General features: G+C 46.2%; 1 protein-coding gene and 1 long non-coding RNA gene across 2 annotated transcripts in view; one reads left to right on the top strand and one right to left on the bottom strand.

Moving 5' to 3' along the window:
* The first annotated feature begins 413 nt into the window (after positions 1 to 413).
* LOC127050300 (uncharacterized) overlaps positions 414 to 19,567 on the top strand; it is a 74,275-nt gene continuing 55,121 nt past the window's right edge. The window contains exon 1 of the mRNA XM_050952132.1: positions 414 to 442. The gene's annotated coding sequence lies outside the window, so the exon portion shown is untranslated. The remainder of the gene's footprint in view (positions 443 to 19,567) is intronic.
* LOC127050380 (uncharacterized) lies at positions 7,589 to 14,224 on the bottom strand. Its single transcript, XR_007774200.1, has 4 exons — positions 13,966 to 14,224; positions 9,051 to 9,145; positions 8,478 to 8,556; positions 7,589 to 7,703 (listed from the first exon to the last, which is right to left on the bottom strand). It is a non-coding gene; the product is annotated as an uncharacterized LOC127050380 (long non-coding RNA).

The following is a 19,567-nucleotide window of genomic DNA, read 5'->3' as shown; positions in this document are numbered from 1 at the left end:
GTCTGAGGAAGAACTGGTGACCCCAGCCTCAAGGGAACAGTTCCAGACTGAGCAGGAAGCAGATGACAGCCTTCAGAAAGCTTGGGCGGTGGCAAGGAGCACCCCACCGCCTCTCAGCTCTTCTAATCGATCCCGGTTTGTTATAGACCATGGAGTTTTATACAAGGAAATTCTTTCTGGTGGACACCGGGAAGAATGGCAGCCGCAAAAACAGTTGGTGGTTCCAACTAAGTACCGGGGGAAGCTCTTAAGCTTAGCCCATAATCATCCCAGTGGCCATGCTGGGGTGAACAGAACCAAGGACCGGTTGGGAAAGTCCTTCCACTGGGAGGGGATGGGCAAGGACGTTGCCAAGTATGTCCGGTCTTGTGAGGTATGCCAAAGAGTGGGAAAGCCTCAAGACCAGGTCAAGGCCCCTCTCCAGCCACTCCCCATAATTGAGGTCCCATTTCAGCAAGTAGCTGTGGATATTCTGGGCCCTTTCCCAAAAAAGACGCCCAGAGGAAAGCAGTACGTACTGACTTTAGTGGACTTTGCTACCCGATGGCCGGAAGCAGTAGCTCTAGGCAACACCAGGGCTAACACTGTGTGCCTGGCCTTAACAGACATCTTTGCCAGGGTAGGTTGGCCCTCCGACATCCTTACAGATTCAGGGTCTAATTTCCTGGCAGGGACCATGGAAAAACTGTGGGAAACTCATGGGGTGAATCACTTGGTTGCCACCCCATACCACCATCAAACCAATGGCCTGGTGGAAAGGTTCAATGGAACTTTGGGGGCCATGATACGAAAATTCATCAACGAATTCTCCAATAATTGGGACCTAGTGTTGCAGCAGTTGCTGTTTGCCTACAGGGCTGTACCACATCCCAGTTTAGGGTTTTCACCATTTGAACTTGTGTATGGTCACGAGGTTAAGGGGCCATTACAGTTGGTGAAGCAGCAATGGGAGGGGTTTACGCCTTCTCCAGGAACTAACATTCTGGACTTTTTAAGCAACCTACAAAGCACCCTCCGACACTCTTTAGCCCTTGCTAGAGAGAACCTAAAGGATGCTCAAGAAGAGCAAAAGGCCTGGTATGACAGACATGCCAGAGAACGTTCCTTCAAGGTAGGAGACCAGGTTATGGTCTTGAAGGCGCAACAGGCCCATAAGATGGAAGCATCATGGGAAGGGCCATTCACGGTCCAAGAGCTTTGGAACTGTAAACTACCTCATAGCATTTCCCAATTCCTCACTAAAGCCTAAAGTATACCATGTTAATTCTCTCAAGCCTTTCTATTCCAGAGACTTACAGGTTTGTCAGTTTACAGTCCAGGGAGATGATGCTGAGTGGCCTGACGGTGTCTACTACGACGGGAAAAAAGACGGTGGCGTGGAAGAGGTGAACCTCTCAACCACCCTGGAACGTCTGCAGCGGCAACAAATCAAGGAGCTGTGCACTAGCTTCGCCCCATTGTTCTCAGCCACCCCAGGACGGACTGAACGGGCATACCACTCCATTGATACAGGTAATGCTCACCCAATCAGAACCCCACCCTACCGGGTGTCTCCTCATGCCCAAGCTGCTATAGAACGGGAGATCCAGAACATGCTACAGATGGGTATAATCCGCTCATCTACCAGTGCATGGGCATCTCCAGTGGTTCTGGTACCCAAACCAGATGGGGAAATACGCTTTTGCGTGGACTACCGTAAGCTAAATGCTGTAACTCGTCCGGACAACTATCCAATGCCACGCACCGATGAGCTATTGGAGAAGTTGGGACGTGCCCAGTTCATCTCTACAATAGACTTAACCAAGGGGTACTGGCAAGTACCGCTAGATGAACCTGCCAAGGAGAGGTCAGCATTCGTCACCCATGCGGGGGTGTATAAATTCAATGTCCTTCCTTTCGGCCTTCGAAATGCACCCGCCACCTTCCAGAGGCTGGTAGATGGTCTACTAGCTGGACTGGGAGAATTTGCAGTTGCCTACCTCGAAGATGTGGCCATTTTTTCAGACTCCTGGCCCGAACACCTACTACACCTGGAAAAGGTCTTTGAGCGCATCAGGCAGGCAGGACTAACTGTTAAGGCCAAAAAGTGTCAAATAGGCCAAAACACAGTGACTTACCTGGGGCACCAGGTGGGTCGAGGAACCATAAACCCCCTACAGGCCAAGGTGGATGCTATCCAAAAGTGGCCTGTCCCACGGTCCAAGAAGCAGGTCCAATCCTTCTTAGGCTTGGCCGGATACTACAGGCGATTTGTACCACACTACAGCCAAATCGCTGCCCCACTGACCGACCTGACCAAAAAGACCCAGCCAAATGCAGTTAAGTGGACTGATGAGTGTCAAAAGGCCTTTACCCAACTTAAGGCAACGCTCATGTCTGACCCTGTACTCAGGGCCCCGGACTTTGACAAGCCATTCCTAGTAACCACGGATGCATCTGAGCGTGGTATAGGAGCAGTGCTCATGCAGGAAGCAACAGATCACAACTTCCATCCTGTCGTGTTTCTCAGCAAGAAACTGTCTGAGAGGGAAAGTCACTGGTCAGTCAGTGAAAAGGAATGCTATGCCATTGTGTACGCCCTGGAAAAGCTACGCCCATATGTTTGGGGACGGCGGTTCCAACTACAAACTGACCATGCTGCACTAAAGTGGCTTCATACTGCCAAGGGGAACAACAAGAAACTTCTTCGTTGGAGTTTAGCTCTCCAAGATTTTGATTTTGAAATTCAACACATCACAGGAGCTTCTAACAAAGTTGCTGATGCTCTCTCCTGTGAGAGTTTCCCAGAATTCAGTAGTTAAAAAGTGTTCTTAAAATGTACAAGTCTGTTAGTTATATACTTAGTAGTATATGTAAAGGTGCATGTGTTGTAGTAATCTGTTTATTTTAAAGTTCTAGAAGGAAATCGCCGCCAGTGAGCTTCCCCACTGTCTGCAATTTGGGGGGCGTGTCATAAACAGATAGCTAAGGGTTAATGTCTCTTTCACCTGAAGCACCTGACCAGAGGACCAATCAGGAAACCGGATTTTTTCAACTCTGGGTGGAGGGAAGTTTGTGTCTGAGTCTTTTGTCTGTCTGCCTGCTTTCTCTGAGCTTTGGAGAAGTAGTTTCTGCTTTCTAGTCTTCTGTTTCTAAGTGTAAGGACAAAGAGATCAGATAGTAAGTTATATGGTTTCTTTTCTTTGGTATTTGCATGAATATAAGTGCTGGAATGCTTTGATTTGTATTCTTTTTGAATAAGGCTGTTTATTCAATATTCTTTTAAGCAATCGACCCTGTATCTTGTCACCTTAATACAGAGAGACCATTTGTATGTATTTTTCCTTTCTTTTTTATATAAAGCTTTCTTTGAAGACCTGTTGAAGTTTTCTTTACTGGGAAATTTCAGGGAAATTGAGTCTGTACTCACCAGGGTATTGGTGGGAGGAAGAAATCGGGGAGATCTGTGTGTTGGATTTGCTAGCCTGATTTTGCATTCCCTCTGGGGGGAATAGGAAAGTGCTTTTTGTTTCCAGGACTGGGAACGGAGAGGGGGAGTCACTCTGTTTGGATTCACAGAGCTTGTGTCTGTGTATCTCTCCAGGAGCACCTGGAGGGGGGAAGGGAAAAAGGATTATTTCCCTTTGTTGTGAGACTCAAGGGATTTGGGTCTTGGGGTCCCCAGGGAAGGTTTTTCAGGGGGACCAGAGTGCCCCAAAACACTCTAATTTTTTGGGTGGTGGCAGCAAGTACCAGGTCCAAGCTGGTAGCTAAGCTTGGAGGTTTTCATGCTAACCTCCATATTTTGGACGCTAAGGTCCAAATCTGGGACTAAGGTTATGACAGGGCACACCTGTCTGAACGTACCATCCAGGGCAGATGTTCATCCATGAAGTCCATGCTCCACATAAATCTATTGGAGCTCCAGGCGATCCGCAATGCATTCCACCGTTTTCTGCCCCTCATTCGCAACAAGACAATGCAGATCCTTACGAACAATTTGGCCACCATGTTTTATATCTATCGCCAAGGTGGGGTTCGATTTTACATAGGCCAACATCAGGGGTGGTGCAACCACTAGGCGAACTAGGCAGTTGCCTAGGGCAGCAAGTGGTTGGGGGTGCCCAGAGCTGTCCTCAGGCATAGGCAGCTGGGTAGGGCACCTGAAAATTTGGGGCACCGCTGGGTCTTAGTGTCCACCCTACTGGTTTTCCTATCCCTGTTCTGACCCTTCCTACAGGCTCCGAGTCTTCCTGGCAAGGAGATCTAGTAGTTAAAAGAGAAAAAGTCTCCAGCCTGCCACACCTATTAGCACAACACTGAAACTGTTAAAGAGCCATTCAAGGGGTAATGAACATATTTAACAGGCTTTGCCAACCCCCAGGTATGTACTGTCAGTTTCTGAATGTACTGACAAAAACAGTTGTGTCAGTCTACAGGACCTTAGTTTAAAATTTGCTTTAAAAATATTTCAGTGATGAGTTGGTGAAGATTATCAAATCACATCTCTAAAAACTCCTTGCATAGATTTTTGATGCACAATCATCTTTAGCCTTAAATGCTTGGATTTTCAGACATATGTTTTTTTAATTAAATTCTTCAAAAGACCACCTTTATCTAAAATACACATTTTAATTACTATAGTAAAAAAACTTTTGTCTAAAGTCTTCCTGTCCTTTGTCCCCATCCATTTCTCCCTTCACACCCTCTCCCCTCCCCTCCTTCCCAACTAAGAAAGCAACAGCCCTTTGCTTCCAGATAGCTGGACAAAATGTTTCCCTTTCTCTGCTTCTGACTATCTGATGAACTAGTTTTAAGCAAAATCAGTATCTTAGGATTTTATATCCTACTTCTTATGCCTAAAATCTTTGGTAACATTTTTTTTAAAGTTGGTGAAATTTCATAAACATCTGTATTGTTATGGAGATCACACATGGTAAATTAGTGTTCCCTTTTTCTAAAAGCAATGAACATTGTTGTGAACACACTAAACCTCTGTGACTGTTTAATTTAAAATAATGTCTGTTTCAGTGAGTTAAATATGTAGTAATCTGGAATGAATCATAGAACATCAGGGTTGGAAGGGACCTCAGGAGGTTATCTAGTCCAATCTCCTGCTCAAAGCAAGACCAATTCCTAACTAAATCATCCCAGTGAGGGCTTTGTCAAGCCTGACCTTAAGAACCGCTAAGGAAGGAGATTCCACCACCTCCCTAGGTAACCCATTCAGTGTTTCACCACTCTCTGAGTGAAAAAGTTTTTCCTAATATCCAACCTAAACATCCCCCACTGCAACTTGAGACCATTACTCCTTGTTCTGTCATCAGGTACCACTGAGAACAGTCTAGATCCATCCTCTTTGGAACCCCCTTTCAGGTAGTTGAAAGCAGCTATCAAATCCCCCCCCATTCTTCTCTTCTGCAGACTAAACAATCCCAGTTCCCTCAGCCTCTTCTCATAAGTCATGTGCTCCAGCCCCCTAATCATTTTTGTTGCCCTCTGCTGGACTCTTTCCAGTTTTTCCACATCCTTCTTGTAGTGTGAGGCCCAAAACTGGACACAGTACTCCAGATGAGGCCTCAACAATGTCGAATAGAGGGGAATGATCACATCCCTCGATCTGCTGGCAATGCCCCTACTTATACAGCCCAAAATGCCATTAGCCTTCTTGGCAACAAGGGCACACTGTTGACTCATATCCAGCTTCTCGTCCACTGTAACCCCTAGGTCCTTTTCTGCAGAACTGCTTCCTAGTCGTTCGGTCCGTTGTCTGTAACAGTTAATGGGACTCTGCACGTGTCCTTGTTGAACCTCATCAGGTTTCTTTTGGCCCAGTCCTTTAATTTGTGTAGGTCCCTCTGTATCCTATCCCTACCCTCCAGCGTATCTACCATTCCTCCAAGTTTAGTGTCATGATTACTTAATGAAGGCTTAAGAGTATATTTAAAATATACAATCAGCTTAGAAATACTGATTAAGAAAATGCAAAACAGAGAAGAACTGCATCACGTATTCCATAATATTTAATGTTGTATTCAGCAAGAAAGCTGACTCACCCTTACTACAAAGTTTTTGCAAATAAATGTCTGACAAACTTCAGGGCATATTAAAAAACCTGTGACTGACATTTTTTATTCCCAAGTTTAGTGCTTTTAATTAGGTGCCTTCTGCATATCCATTCTGCGTGAGGGAGAGGGTACAGGGGTCTCTGCGGGGAACTGTGATTCTCCACCACCGAGAGACGGGCCGGGTATCTTGTTATTCTTTCTGCCTTGTCCTCGTGCCCCTACCCCCGCCGGGCTGCAAGGTCAGGTTGCCATCAGGCATAGGGGCACCAGTTTAATACTACTGCACAGGGCCCCATAAATCCTAAGGAAGGCCCTGGGGGTGCCAAAAAGTGGTGCCCAAGCTCGGCAAGGAGGAGCCTCCTTCTGGAGGCATCAGAGAGCCAGAGCATCGGCTTGCGGGAGTGGTGAGCCCCAACCATGGAGGAGCCAGCATAGTGCAAAGGGGCAGGAGTCCTGCAAAGGCGGCAGCGCCGTTAGCAGGGAGCAGCCGTGCCCCTCTCCCCTCCTGCCCAGGCTGTGGCCTGGTGCCCCCCCAGGGGGCTCCTGCAGGCTGCAGCAGATGTATGCGGGCAGAGGCCCCCGTGCACCCCCCAGCTTCTCCCTCACCACGCTTCTGCGGCTCCTGGGCACATGAGCTGCTGCCAGGTGCAGGGCCCTGAGCCTGCTCTGGGAGGGGAGCAGTGGCAGTGGCTCACACTCCCGGGAGCCACAGAGCCTGAGTGCAGCGAGGGAGGAGCTGGGGGAGGGTGCATGGTGGCCTCTGCCCACATGCATCTGCTGCAGGAGCCCCCAGAAGGCAGCTCCTCCCTGTCGAGCTGCTGCAGCAGTCCAAGCCTGGCAAAGCCAGTGAGTGGACTCGGGGCAGGGACCGCTGGGGTGAGGTGAGGAGGGGAGAGCTCATGGGGCGGGGGAGGCTGCGCACCCTCCAGGGGAGTTCAGGAGGTAGGAAGGGGGGAATCTGGTTTGAGGAGCAGCCCCTGGGTAGGCTGGCCCCTGGGGTCTATAAAGGCTCGTTGGGATTTGCCCCTCAATGAACCGATGTTACGGGGGTGGGGAGCAAAGTGGAAGTTTCACCTAGGTCGCAAAATATCCTTGCACCAGCCCTGACCAACATAGACCTCAAAGCAACCTACCTACCAGGAATCGAAAACAGCACAGCATATGAGCTAAGCAGAAACTTGTCCCAGACACACGAATGGGAAGTGGACCTGAAAATCCTCACCACTATCTTCCAGCGCTGGGGTTTCCCCACAATAGACCTTTTTGCAATGTCCCACAATACCAAGTGCCCTCAATACTGCTCCTGGGAAGGACTCAGGGAAAACTCCCTCGGGGATGCCTTCTTCATGAAATGGGAAGGACCTCTAATGTATGCTTTTCCCACCGATTCCTCTGATATCTCATGTCCTTCACAAGATAAAACAGGAAAGATCCTGAGCGATCCTGATTGCACCAACGTGGCCCAGACAAACCTGGTTTCCCTACCTTAATCGGATGATCACAACACCACCATGGCCTCTCCCACTCGTTCGTACCTCACCCACTCACACAGGACTCAGGTCATCTCCATCACCCCAACATCCTGATCCTCCATCTCAAGGCATGGCTGACACCTCTGTGGCTGACACCTCTGCAGGCAAGCTGTTCCACAGAGGTCTGGAATATTTTGATGAACAGCAGACGATTAACCACACGAAAAACATATGCTCAAAAGTGGCATCATTTCTCCATATAGTGCAGTGACAAACAACTCTGCCCTCGAACAGCTCCATTACCAGCAATACTTGAATATATGCTGACCCTAAAAAAATTGGGTCTTTCTATCAGTTCACTATAATAATAATAATTAATGATTGGAGAGATACCAATCTCCTAGAACGGGAAAGGATGTTGAAAGGTCATTGAGTCCAGCCCCCTGCCTTCACTAGCAGGACCAATGTTTGCCCCAGAACCCTAAGTGGCCCCTTCAAGGATTGAACTCACAACCCTGGGTTTAGCAGGCCAATGCTCAAACCACTGAGCTATCCCTCCTCCTTCAGGTACACTTATCTGCAATCACAGCTTTCCATTCCAAAGTAGATGGCTTCACTATATTTGTGCATCCTCTCACTAAACGCTTCCTCAAGGGTATACAGAATACTTACCCTACAGTCAGAGACCCTACCCCTATGTGACGCCTTAACTTAGTCCTCCGTACCCTCATGGGCAAACCTTTTGAGCCTCCAGCTACCCGCTCACTATTACACTTGTCCATGAAAGTTGCCTTCTTAGTCGCAATTACGTCAGCATGATGGGTTGGAGAGCTTGGTGCCCTGATGCTAACTTCACCTTACACCATATTCCTCAAGAACAAGGTAATCCTTCGCCCACATCTGAAATTCATACCTAAAGTGGCCTCATCCTTCCATCTCAACCAGCCCATCTACTTACCTGTATTCTTCCCAAAGCTGCACACTGACAGCAGGGAAGCATCTCTTTACACATTGGATGTTCGGAGAACACTCACGTTCTATATAGATAGAACAAAGACATTCAGAAAATCCACCAGATTGTTCGTTTCCACAATGGAACAATCTCAAGGACTAACCATTTCCAAACAACGACTTTCAAAATGGATATCAGAGTGCGTCCAATTATACTATCACGAACATGACCTAGAACCCCTCTCTGGTCTTCGCACGCACTCCACCAGGGCTATATTCACATCAATAGGTTCGCACGCACTCCACCAGGGCTATACTCACATCAATAGGCTTTCTTAAAGATATACCCATCATTGATATATGAAAAGCAGCTACCTGGGCATCACCCCACACCTTCACCAGACATTACGCCATAGAGAAGCAATCAGCTGCTGATGCTCATTTTGGAGAATTGGTGTTATCCACTGCTCAGTAAAGATTTCTGAAGCCCCTCCTTTCACTGAAGGGTACTGCTCCATAGTCACCTAAAAATGGAGCACCCACAGGGACACTCTTTGAAGAAGAAAAGAAGGTTACTCACCTGTTTAGTAACTGAGGTGCTTCGAGATGGTTGTCCTCATGGGTTCTCCACCACTCCCCCTCCTCGCCTCTGCTTTGGAGTTTCTCTTCAATCCTCTGTGGCAGAAAAGGAATTGGGGGATGGTTGGCTAGACATGCACAATACCCACTCAGAGCAGCATGAGCTGGCTGCAGAGCCTGAGTGACCAGCCAGGGCATTGCTACCTTAAATCTCCAACTAGAAGTGCAGGGGCTCTGAAACACCTAAAAGTGGAGCATACACAGGGACAGCCATCTCAAAGAACCTCAGTTACTGCACAGGTGAGTAACCTTCTCTCCCCAAAGAATCAGTGCAAAGCTACATAATTCTAATACATATGAATTTTGGCTTTATAAACTGTTTTAACATTCTTATTAAATTACTGTTTTCGTTTTTATACCCATCAAGAGATATTGATACATGTACTATAAATCACTGTATAAATAAATAAATGTATAAAGAGGCAATATGGTTTAGTGGACTGATTTTGAAACTGGGAGCCAGAAACTACTGAGTTTTAACTAGGTCTGAAAGCAACTCCTTCTCTTTCCTTCAGTGAGAAGACTTAAACTCTCAATTTCCTGATCTTTCAAACAAATAATATTATTATAAGTATCTCACAACATAATTAGGATTAATTATTTAACATTTTAAAGCTGTTTGAACATGTAAATAGTTAGCCAAGTGCTTATTATTAATAATAATAATTGTAATTGTAATAATGAATAAATCAAGAAATCCAGCTAGTCCTTAACTATTAGCAGGAGCACACTAATGGAATGGAATCTTACTAGTAAACTGCAGTTCAATTAATTATCATGGAGTTCAGTTACTGAGACTTCAAGCAGGAAGCTATCTCCAAATTACCAAATAAATTGTTCTCAGGACTTTGACACCCCTTTCATTGTCATCATGGATCTGGCTAACTTATGAATCCTAGTCATTAGCAGCAAGAAAGTCAAGGTATTGTATATAGTGACATCTGATTTTGTCTGCATCAAATTCTAATCTATCACTATTTTGCTAATATACATTTATTTAATAGCAGCAGGACAGAAAAAGAACAGTAAAATGACACATACCAGGAAAATCAAAGTACATACCAAACTTCTGAATATTATAATAAAACTCCTTGTCTACTATTTTCCTATTCCTAACTGCAAGCTAAAATCTTGACTCCAGTCATCATATAACGAGACTTGATCTGTAGCAAAAATCATAATCTGAGTATAAATACAGCTTTGTGCAAGGCTTAGTTATGGAAATGAAGATTCTTTTACCCTTTGTCTGAGGTACTTTGGCTATATAATGGTTTGAACTATGACAATTTCTAAGAGCTCTTATGGTAAATGTTTATGTCAATGCACAACAAAGAAAAATCTAGATGAAAAGATTACACTTATTATATAATGTATTTAAATCAATAGTGACCCCATGAGGACAGCTTTTTAAAAAAGAGATTAATATGACTGTTTCAACCACAAATTAAACCAAGTATGTTTATTACTTGTACAGAACCTATATGTAGGGTCACTCAAATCAGCAGGCTGCTCAGATTTAGGACCTTTCTACAGATTTTGTTAGATAATATTCTTAAGAATGAACCTTTTTGTTTCAAACAAGTATTGTCTACAGCCTATCTGTGTTAGCTGTAACGGAGTGAAATACATATATATATATGAGGCTATTTTGCCCCATTTTGGCCAAATTCTGCAGTTCTTTACCTGGTAATATGCCCACTAACTCAAGCTGAACCCTCAATGATGCCTGCATGACCTCATTATCTTCAAATTTATGCCCTCATTAATATGCCCCCTCAACCAGCTGTGAGAAAAAAGAACTTAGTGAGACACAGGTCTGCAAAGATACCAGCAAGAACAGTGAAGGCCAAGGCAGAAAAAAAAACAGTCTCCAGAGCTAGGATGTTTTGGAAAAGGAAAACAACAGATCTAAGACTACAAAGATGGAAAAACACCAGCTACCAGGCAAATTAAAATTAAGTGCATTCCAATCACATTAACTGCAGCAAACATCCCTCCCTTTTCTCAAAATAGGGCAAGAGCACCTGAGGCGCAACCAGGCAGCCGTCCGGGGAACACCAAAGATGCTCAGGGTGTAAAGTGAACCCAGCAGCACTCCAAGAACATTTCTCAGCTTGGCGCAGCCTCTGTCACATATCTTAAAATCTTAGTATTTCCTGATAGTATCCAAACCACTTTGTATTCCAAGTTGGATAAAACAAGTATCTCCATTTAGCTCTAGCCCTTCCATTTGGTTTTGAATTAGGCTGTCCTGTAGAAAATTAAATACAACAATTCTAGCCACAAGCAGGGGCGGCTCTAGGCATTTTGTCTCCCCAAGCACGGCAGGCAGGCTGCCTTCGGCGGCTTGCCTGCGGAGGGTCCGCTGGTCCTGCGGCTTCGGCGGACTGCGGGAGGTCCTCCGAAGCCGTGGGACCAGCGGACCCTCTGCAGGCACGCCTGCGGGAGGTCCACCGAAGCCGCGGGACCAGCGGACCCTCTGCAGGCAAGCCGCCGAAGGCAGCCTGACTGCCGCCCTCGCAGCAACCAGCAGAGTGCCCCCCACGGCTTGCCGCCCCAAGCATGTGCTTGGCGTGCTGGGGCCTGGAGCCGCCCCTGGCCACAAGACAAAACACCACAAGGACGTAGGACACAGAACACAATTTCTATTGTGGCAGTAAATGCATGGTATGTTGGATTGCTCTTTAGCTGGCATTAGCTTTCTCTAATTTTCTAAAAGACAAAAACATATTCCTTCCCCTTTTGGGGCGATCAGTCATTGTTTAAAATATTTCTTTCTTACTGTCATAAACAGATAGTTAAGAGTTAATGCCTCTTTTACCTGTAAAGGGTTAAGAAGTTCACCTAGTCTAGCTAACACCTGACCACAGGGACTAATGGGGGAACAAGATGTTTCAAAAGGAAGGAGGGAAGTTTTCCTTTGTTTAGAGTCTCAGTGAGAGTGAAAAAGATCAAGGAACCAGCCTCTTATCAGAGTAGTAAGTTTTAGAAAGGGATAAATAGGTTTATGTTTATTTTCTTTGTAACTTGTCTTGGTACCATTAAAGGAATTATCAAATTTGGGTATTCTTGTGTGTATTAAGATTTTTGCCCAGGGGAACGTCCTCTGTGTTTTGAATCTGTGGTCTGTGAGAGTAGCTGGTATGCTAATCTCTCCCAGAGGGTTTTATTTTACCTTTCTTTTCTTTTTAAATACCTGATTGATTTTTCCTTGTTTTTAGATCCAAGGGGGTTGGATCTGGATCCACCAGGAGCTGGTGGGATAAAGGAGGGGGAATGGTTAATTTCTCCTTGTTTTAAGATCCAAGGGGTTTGGATCTGTGTTCACCAGGAAATTGGTGGTCTCTCAAGACTACTCAGGGAAGAAAAGTAGTGCTTGTGAATGGTGGCAGCGATACCAGATCTAAGCTGGTAATTAAGCTTGGAAGTGTCCATGCAGGTCCCCACATCTGTACCCTAAAGTTCAGAGCCAGGGAAGGAACCTTGACACTTATACAAATGCTCTTGCTGATTGCAGGAGAGCAGAGGAATTACCCCCCATATTTTCCTGAATTTGTTTTATAGGCAGATCAGGTTTCAATGGCTTCAATCTTTACCACTTAGGTGATTTGCATTAACACAGACATTCTCGGCTTGCTTTTGGATTCAAAGTTATCAGCCATTTAAAGATTCTGTCTCAAAAGAACACAATTAACTTTTAACTCCTTTTTTCAAACACACAGTGATTTGAAAAGGAAAACACAACCCATTTTGGCTCCTCTTTGGCAAAGTGATCATTGATTACACAGAGCCACCTTAAGGCTTAGTGTGGGGCATGGTCTCTTTCTTTTTCTTTCTTTCTTTCTTTCTTTCTTTCTCTACAGCTTTTATCTGCTATTTGTTACCAAAAACAGATTTAAAATCTTTTCCCATTCTCCTGGCTTTGACTGCCCTGCTGCAGCCACAACTTTGGTCTCATTTAAAAACATTTTAAATCTTGTAAAGCATTAAGCTACCTTAAGGGTTAAATGCTAAATACCAAAATTAAACAACACTAGTTTCCTTTGCCTGTGTCTGACAAAAGTATTCTCGGTTTTGCAACTTTAACACAACACCAATTTATCTCAAACTTATAAAACACAGATTGTACAAATGTTAAAAGAAGGTGTTATGAAAAGAAATTTCTTGGTTTCTTTGCAGCCATTCTGAAGGAGAAATGGGCCCTTTTCCAAAGGAATTTCTGTAAATAATCCAGGCAAGAGGTTATTTAAGTGGAATCATTTGACTATGAATAAGTTAGCTGAATTTGCTAAAGAACACTTCTGGTGTGTACAAAGTTTCACTGCTTAATTCCCTCCAGTAACTACAGAGTTAACTTCTCACTCTCTTTCCTTAAATCACTGCTTATTTTTCCCAAAACAACACCCCAATCAACTCAGATTTTACAATTCAAATTATTGTTCCAAGGGTTTAAATTCCCCGTGCCTATATTTACTGCTTTCCCTTAGTCCTGCCACCATGCCCCTCAGCCTTCCAACCGGTTTTTCATTTTTTTTCTTCTCTGCCTGCCTGTTTGCTTGTCTGGGCCCAATCCTTTTTTCCCCTCACTGCATCATTCTTTTTCATGGGCACAGGCTTTGTTTTGCTACCAATCTAGCAAGGCGGGTGAGCTTCTCGACTAACTCCCACCCCTCCTGGTCCCTTTCCTTAACAATATCATTCACAAGGGTCACTCAAATCATCCCCCATGAGGCTTGCCACCTGGACAAAATGCACAGCCAATTGGCGTTTTAATTGTTTATCATTTTCTCTGTCAGGTACACAATTCTTCCTTTTTCCCCAGCTCCTCTTATTGCTACGACTGGGAGTAGACCCACCTGCAACTTTCTTTCACACTCACAAACATGCTGCCTGGGCTGGCCAGGCCCAGAGGTAGTGGGGAGAGAGAGGTGGATGGGAGGTTATCCTGTGCACAGGTTGTCCAGCGGTACGCTGCAAAAATCTCCAACTTGCTTCCGCTCTTGGGTTTTTCCCACCCTGGGGTCTCTTGAGGCGTCCCTTTCAGAGACCTTTGCTCAGTATTCCAATCAAGGCCAGCTGCCTGTGGCTTCTTCAGTGTCTGCAAACCACACCGGCTCCAGGATCGCACTGGGAAGCCAACCTTTGCAGATGTAATTTCAGTTCTGCAACTTGTGTTGCCTTTGTTTGCCTCTGTGTATATTTTCACAGCCAGTTGGGGCTGAAAGCAGTTTTTTCTTTGTACTTGGCACCGTCTATGTTGATTCTTGTTCTCTTTATATCTAAGCCAAGCTGAATTTTCAAATTAACCTGTTCCTTTCCCTCTTCGCTTTCAGCCTTAACTAATTGGGGATATAAAGGAGCCAAGGGGGTTGATGAAGTGGTTTGGGTCGGGAGGCATCCGAATGCTTTACATTTCATTTTTAAATCCCACACTTCAGTCTTTAATTTGTCCTGGGAGTCCTTTAGATTCCACATTCGAGACTCATGGAGTCTCTTTGTAGCTTTCTCACACCAATAGACAATTTGCTCCCACTGTGTATCAGAGGCTTTTGGTGATGTAAGTGTTCCTCTGAGGTATGTGAGTTTAGCTAAATCAAAGGTACCTTCTATTGAGAATTGTTTAGATGGATTAACAGTTCCAATTCTCTAAATACCTGTAGGTTCTTGGGCCATAGTGCACAAATATATAATACGCAGGGGTGTCCTTTGATGGTGTGGGGGAAGTCTTAGACTGTCCCCCACCCATTTTCCAATCACACACACCGGGGAGGGCGTCCTGTCTGCTAGCGGCTCATAAGGTAAAGATAGGTCTCACACGCTCTGTAGCGAGCACTCTGTCTGCTAGGTCAGTAGCTCATAAGCTAAAAAGGCCTTCCCACACACTCTGAGAAATGCCCTGACTGCTCAGCAGCTCATGAGCTGAAGAAAATTCTCATTTTCTCACCCCTCCAGGAAAGGTTCCACTGGGGTCAGTGGCTCATAAGTAAGGTGCAAATTCCTATCTGCTGGTCACAAGATTCGGCTGACCCTCCTTGCTTTCAGAACTCCCACATGGGGCAGCCCTGGGGCAGCTGGAGTCAGCTTAGTCTTAGACCTGGTCAGCGGCTCATATCCCCCACCCTTTTTTAATTCTCACACATACATTCATTCCCTGTATCTCCATGCATCTCATTTAACAATAACCTTAATTCATTATGTCCGGACTCAATACAACATTTCCCTTATTTTTGAGGCGGTGAAAACCCCTCAGCACCGGTGCATTAACCTTAACCTTATTGGGGGTGGCAAACTAAGTCCCCAACACCACATCATCGAACCTTACTTGAAGGCGGCAAAACTATTCCTCAGCACCACATATGACCAAGCTTATATGAGGGCGGCAAAAAGTTCCTCAGCACCGCTTTGCATCTGACCTTGTTGCAGATTCAATAAGTTCACATGGCATGAGCCCAAAAGGGACAGACAGGCCATGGGAAGTCCTCCTACGGCACCCTAATAGAGATTTCAAAAGGTCTCTGACCTCTATTATGGCACCATGGGGTTCGCAGGGGAACAGTCTGGAGTAGTTTGTCGCTGTCTCAGCCAGGCGTTTGCTTCTGAGTCACGGCACCAAATTGTGGAAGAATAACATAGTCTTCGCTCTTAGGTTGGTTGCAACATGTCAGAGGCAGTTTATTCTCAAGCAATATTGCAAGAGGGAGAATGCACAATGGCAGGTCTCCCAAAAGATAAACAATTAAGGCAAGCATTTGTACCTTTCGTTACATATAGTAATGATCAACAACTGCATTTTGTTTATACAAATTCCTTCCTGATATCTTACTTTTCTCAACAGTTCTTGCTATAGTCTGCATTCCATTCTTATCTAACACAATGTCAAAACAACCTCTCTTACAGTTATTTTCCACTCACCCAGGCCCTGCCTGGAAGTCTCGCATTATTAGCTGTTAGAGTTAGCCTGACTCTTGCTCTTCCTAGAAGACTAAGATGTCTGCGCTTTTTTTCCCCACTTCCACAACTGGCACCGCAGAAAACTCTCTGCCTCTTGTTGGGGTTGTTTTTTAAAGTGCTGCAGCTGCGCAGTTTCTGTGCACTAAGTGGCTTGGCAGTGTGTACACCTCGAGAGTTACAGTGCTCAAAGCTGCTTTACTGTGCACAAATTTGCCTGTGTAGATGGGGCCTAAGACTTTAGGGTTCACACTGGGAGAGATGACACACACACACACTCACATACACCTCTCACACAGGGGGTGGAGGGTTGACCGACCGACCAGACCCTCCCAGCCCAGCACTCTCCGTCCTCCATTCCTGGCTGGGTCCCCGGGATGGACCCACCTCTCCTGGTACCTAGCACTATGTTTTCCCTAGGCAACACTTCAGGGGGAGGGCACACAGTGTCGCATACCCCCCCCCCCAGATTTCTTCCAGGGTTTACACCAGAATGTGGCCAGCAGCAGCCTTTTGGCACTGTGCGGGAGAGAAGAGATGGGAGCTTCTTCTAGCTGCAGGCGAGGAGAGCAGGGAAGGGATGACCTGGCCCGTGTCTTTGCAGAGCTCATCTCTTCCCCGCCTGACCCAGTGCAGTTGGAAGCAGCTTGTCCCTTCCTTCCTACGTAGCGTCAAAAGGCAGCTAACATCTCCAGGCTGCTGCTGGCCACCAGGAAGGAAGGGGTTAAGCCCAAAGGATGCAGTGTGCATCAGGGCCCAGGAAAGCTGATTCCAGGGGATTCAGCAAACCCAGCCAGAGAGGTGACTCAGCAGGAAAGGGTGTCTAGGGGACAGAGCAGCCCCACATTCTCTGGGAGCAGGACCTGGGCAGGGGGATGGGGGGAGCGAAAAGGGTTGCTAACCCCCTGCCCTAGGGGCTGCTGTGAAGCTTGCAGGTTCAGGGCATGAACAGGCTGGAAATGGCTTCCCCTTCCCACTCCAGAGCTTACTTGAGGAGCAGAGAAGCTTCCCCATGCCACAACTGTGCAGGGCTTTGGCACATGCAGGGCTTAGCTTCTCCTGGCCAGCACCCTGGGCCAGAGGCAGTGGGAGAAGGAAGGAGCCTGACAGCCAGGCTGTTGCGCTGAGCGCTCTGACCAGGGGCTGGTTCTCCGCATAGTGCTGGGAGTAGGATGCGTCCCATTAGGGGTGGGATCTGGAGGAGCAGTGGGGCTGGGAGTGGGGGCAAAGAGGCCAAGCAGAGAGAGGACAGTGAGAGGAGGAGCACATAGAGGGCTGATGGGTGGGTAGCAGAGGCAACACATAACTGCTTGGCGCCTGCCTGCACTCACCAGCCACTGCAGCTCACAGTGTGCAGCCAGCACTGACCAGAAATGGGACGGAGGTGGGCCCTGTTAGTTGAGAGCTGGCATGCAGCGGAGGCTGTGCTGATGGACCATCAAGGGGAGTGACCAACCCCACGTGCTGTATCTTCAACCCGCCACCAGCCTTACACACCCACCCCCATCGTCAGCCACTGGACCCCCCCCCCCAGTCACCACTCGTGGGAAGGCAGCTGGCAAGCAGGGATCCAGCCAGCAGCAGGACCTACCCAGTACTGATGTGGGGGGGAGAGACAGAAAATAGGGGATAATTTGCCCATTTTTAAGAAAAAGTTGGGACACTTGCAGGAGGGCTTAAATAGTGGACTGTCCCTTTAAAAACAGGACATCTGGTCACCCTATATGTAACCCATATTCTCTTTTCCATAACTGATCTCCAAAATGCTGCTGTCGTCCAGAGAAAGCCTGATAATTTTGGACTGCAGCCTTTTAAAAAAATTTCTCCAGTTCACTGACCTTCAGTCAACCAAGGTAGAACTCAAAACTGTAAAGGATGGTGGGGTCTGGCAGCCTTTCAACATTGTTCCCAGTACCATGACTGCCACATGATGAAGAGGCTGCATACTCTTGGCCTGCTAGCAAAGGAATATTCCCCTATAGCTGCTGAGCCCATGATGGACAACATGGCCAACAATTGTAGAGGCTTCTTTTATCTGGGCTGAGCCCGATGAATCAAACTTTTTTCTCAGTTACAGAGGTGCAGCACCCATTAAGTGGGCAATATGCTCATATAACCCAGAATGGATTTTGATCTTGTAATCTATGTTGCTCAGAGGTATATTTGTTCTTAGTAACTTTTAACAGCTTTAAAGGTGAATTCAATACGTAGCTTGAAACATATAAGCAATGGTATTTTAGTTCTCATTTTGTTTTAGTTATGAAATATTAGGTATAGTTTAAGTGAAAAGTAATTATTGGCAAAAATTTAATGTCAAAGTATTAGATATAAATGCTACATATATCCATATGCGCTAACTGGATCCATTATTATGTAGAAACTAGGGTAGATAATATGATTTTAGTCACCACAATTACTTTAGGGCCAAATCACAGCCTTGTGTAGAAACCCTGGGGACAAACTCTGCAAGGTTCTCTTGAGTTTTCCCTGGAAGCGCACAAATTGGTATGAGGGGTTTGGAGAGTTGCAGATATTGGTAGCTGCATCCCCTCATCCCTGAAGAACTTGGGGATCCAAAAGGAAGGAAACCTTCTTCTGCACCAAAATAGGAGCTGTGCTGCCACTGGACGGGTCTCCACACAGCTGCACAAGGGACTCAGGGAGATAATACAGTTAATATTATCTCAGAGTTATCTCTTAGGAGTCTGACTACACTATAACATATCCCCATGCTTGAGCTTGGACTCAAGCCTAGCCCACCTTGTGTCTACACCACAACTGTGTTAATCCAAGGCTCGGACCCAAGGTCCCAGGACCCTTCCGTGCTGGAGAGTCCAAACATGAGTCAAGCAGGGACCCAGGGTTCAAGCTCTATTGCTTTGCAGTGTAGACGCAGCCCCACTTGACTCGTCACAGTAGTTCACTAGAAGTATCCCATAATTCCATGGGACAACTTCCTTAGTTCTCTCTATCCCAATGATCCACTCTATTGAAAATGGAACCCAACCCCAGCCCCTCCCCACCCACTGGTGAATGGCAGCAGTTCAGGTCAACGTTAACCCATTCTCTTTTGATCACTGATCTGCAAGCACACTTTCAGAGAGCCCCCTTGGTTTGCAATGAAGAGCGAACTGGTCAAGCTTTTAACAAAGCAAGATGCTTCATGGTCACAGGAGCACAGCCAAATTTTGGTGATCTCTGGTAAAACTGTATTTCAGCAAAAGCACCAGGAATGACCATCCATACCAGAAGAGAGCTAAAAAGCTGGCAACTCTGCAGATTTTTTGGACTAGTGATCAGTGCAGGGAGCATATTAAGAGGCTGAAGAGCAAGTACCTGAAGACCAGGGACAAGAACCATACCAGGGGCAACTCACTCATAACATGCCCCTTTTATGATGACTTTGACTGGGTTTTGTGCACTGCACTTAGCATGGAGCCAGCTGATCTGTTCAGCTGACATGATGCTCTGTTAGCACCTGAATCAAGCATGGGAACTGATGGGAGCCAG

Source organism: Gopherus flavomarginatus, chromosome 4 (assembly GCF_025201925.1).
Source record: "Gopherus flavomarginatus isolate rGopFla2 chromosome 4, rGopFla2.mat.asm, whole genome shotgun sequence".
Classification (NCBI taxonomy): Eukaryota; Metazoa; Chordata; order Testudines; family Testudinidae; genus Gopherus; species Gopherus flavomarginatus.
Note: the sequence above shows the minus strand (reverse complement) of the source record. Positions and strands in the feature narration are given on the sequence as shown.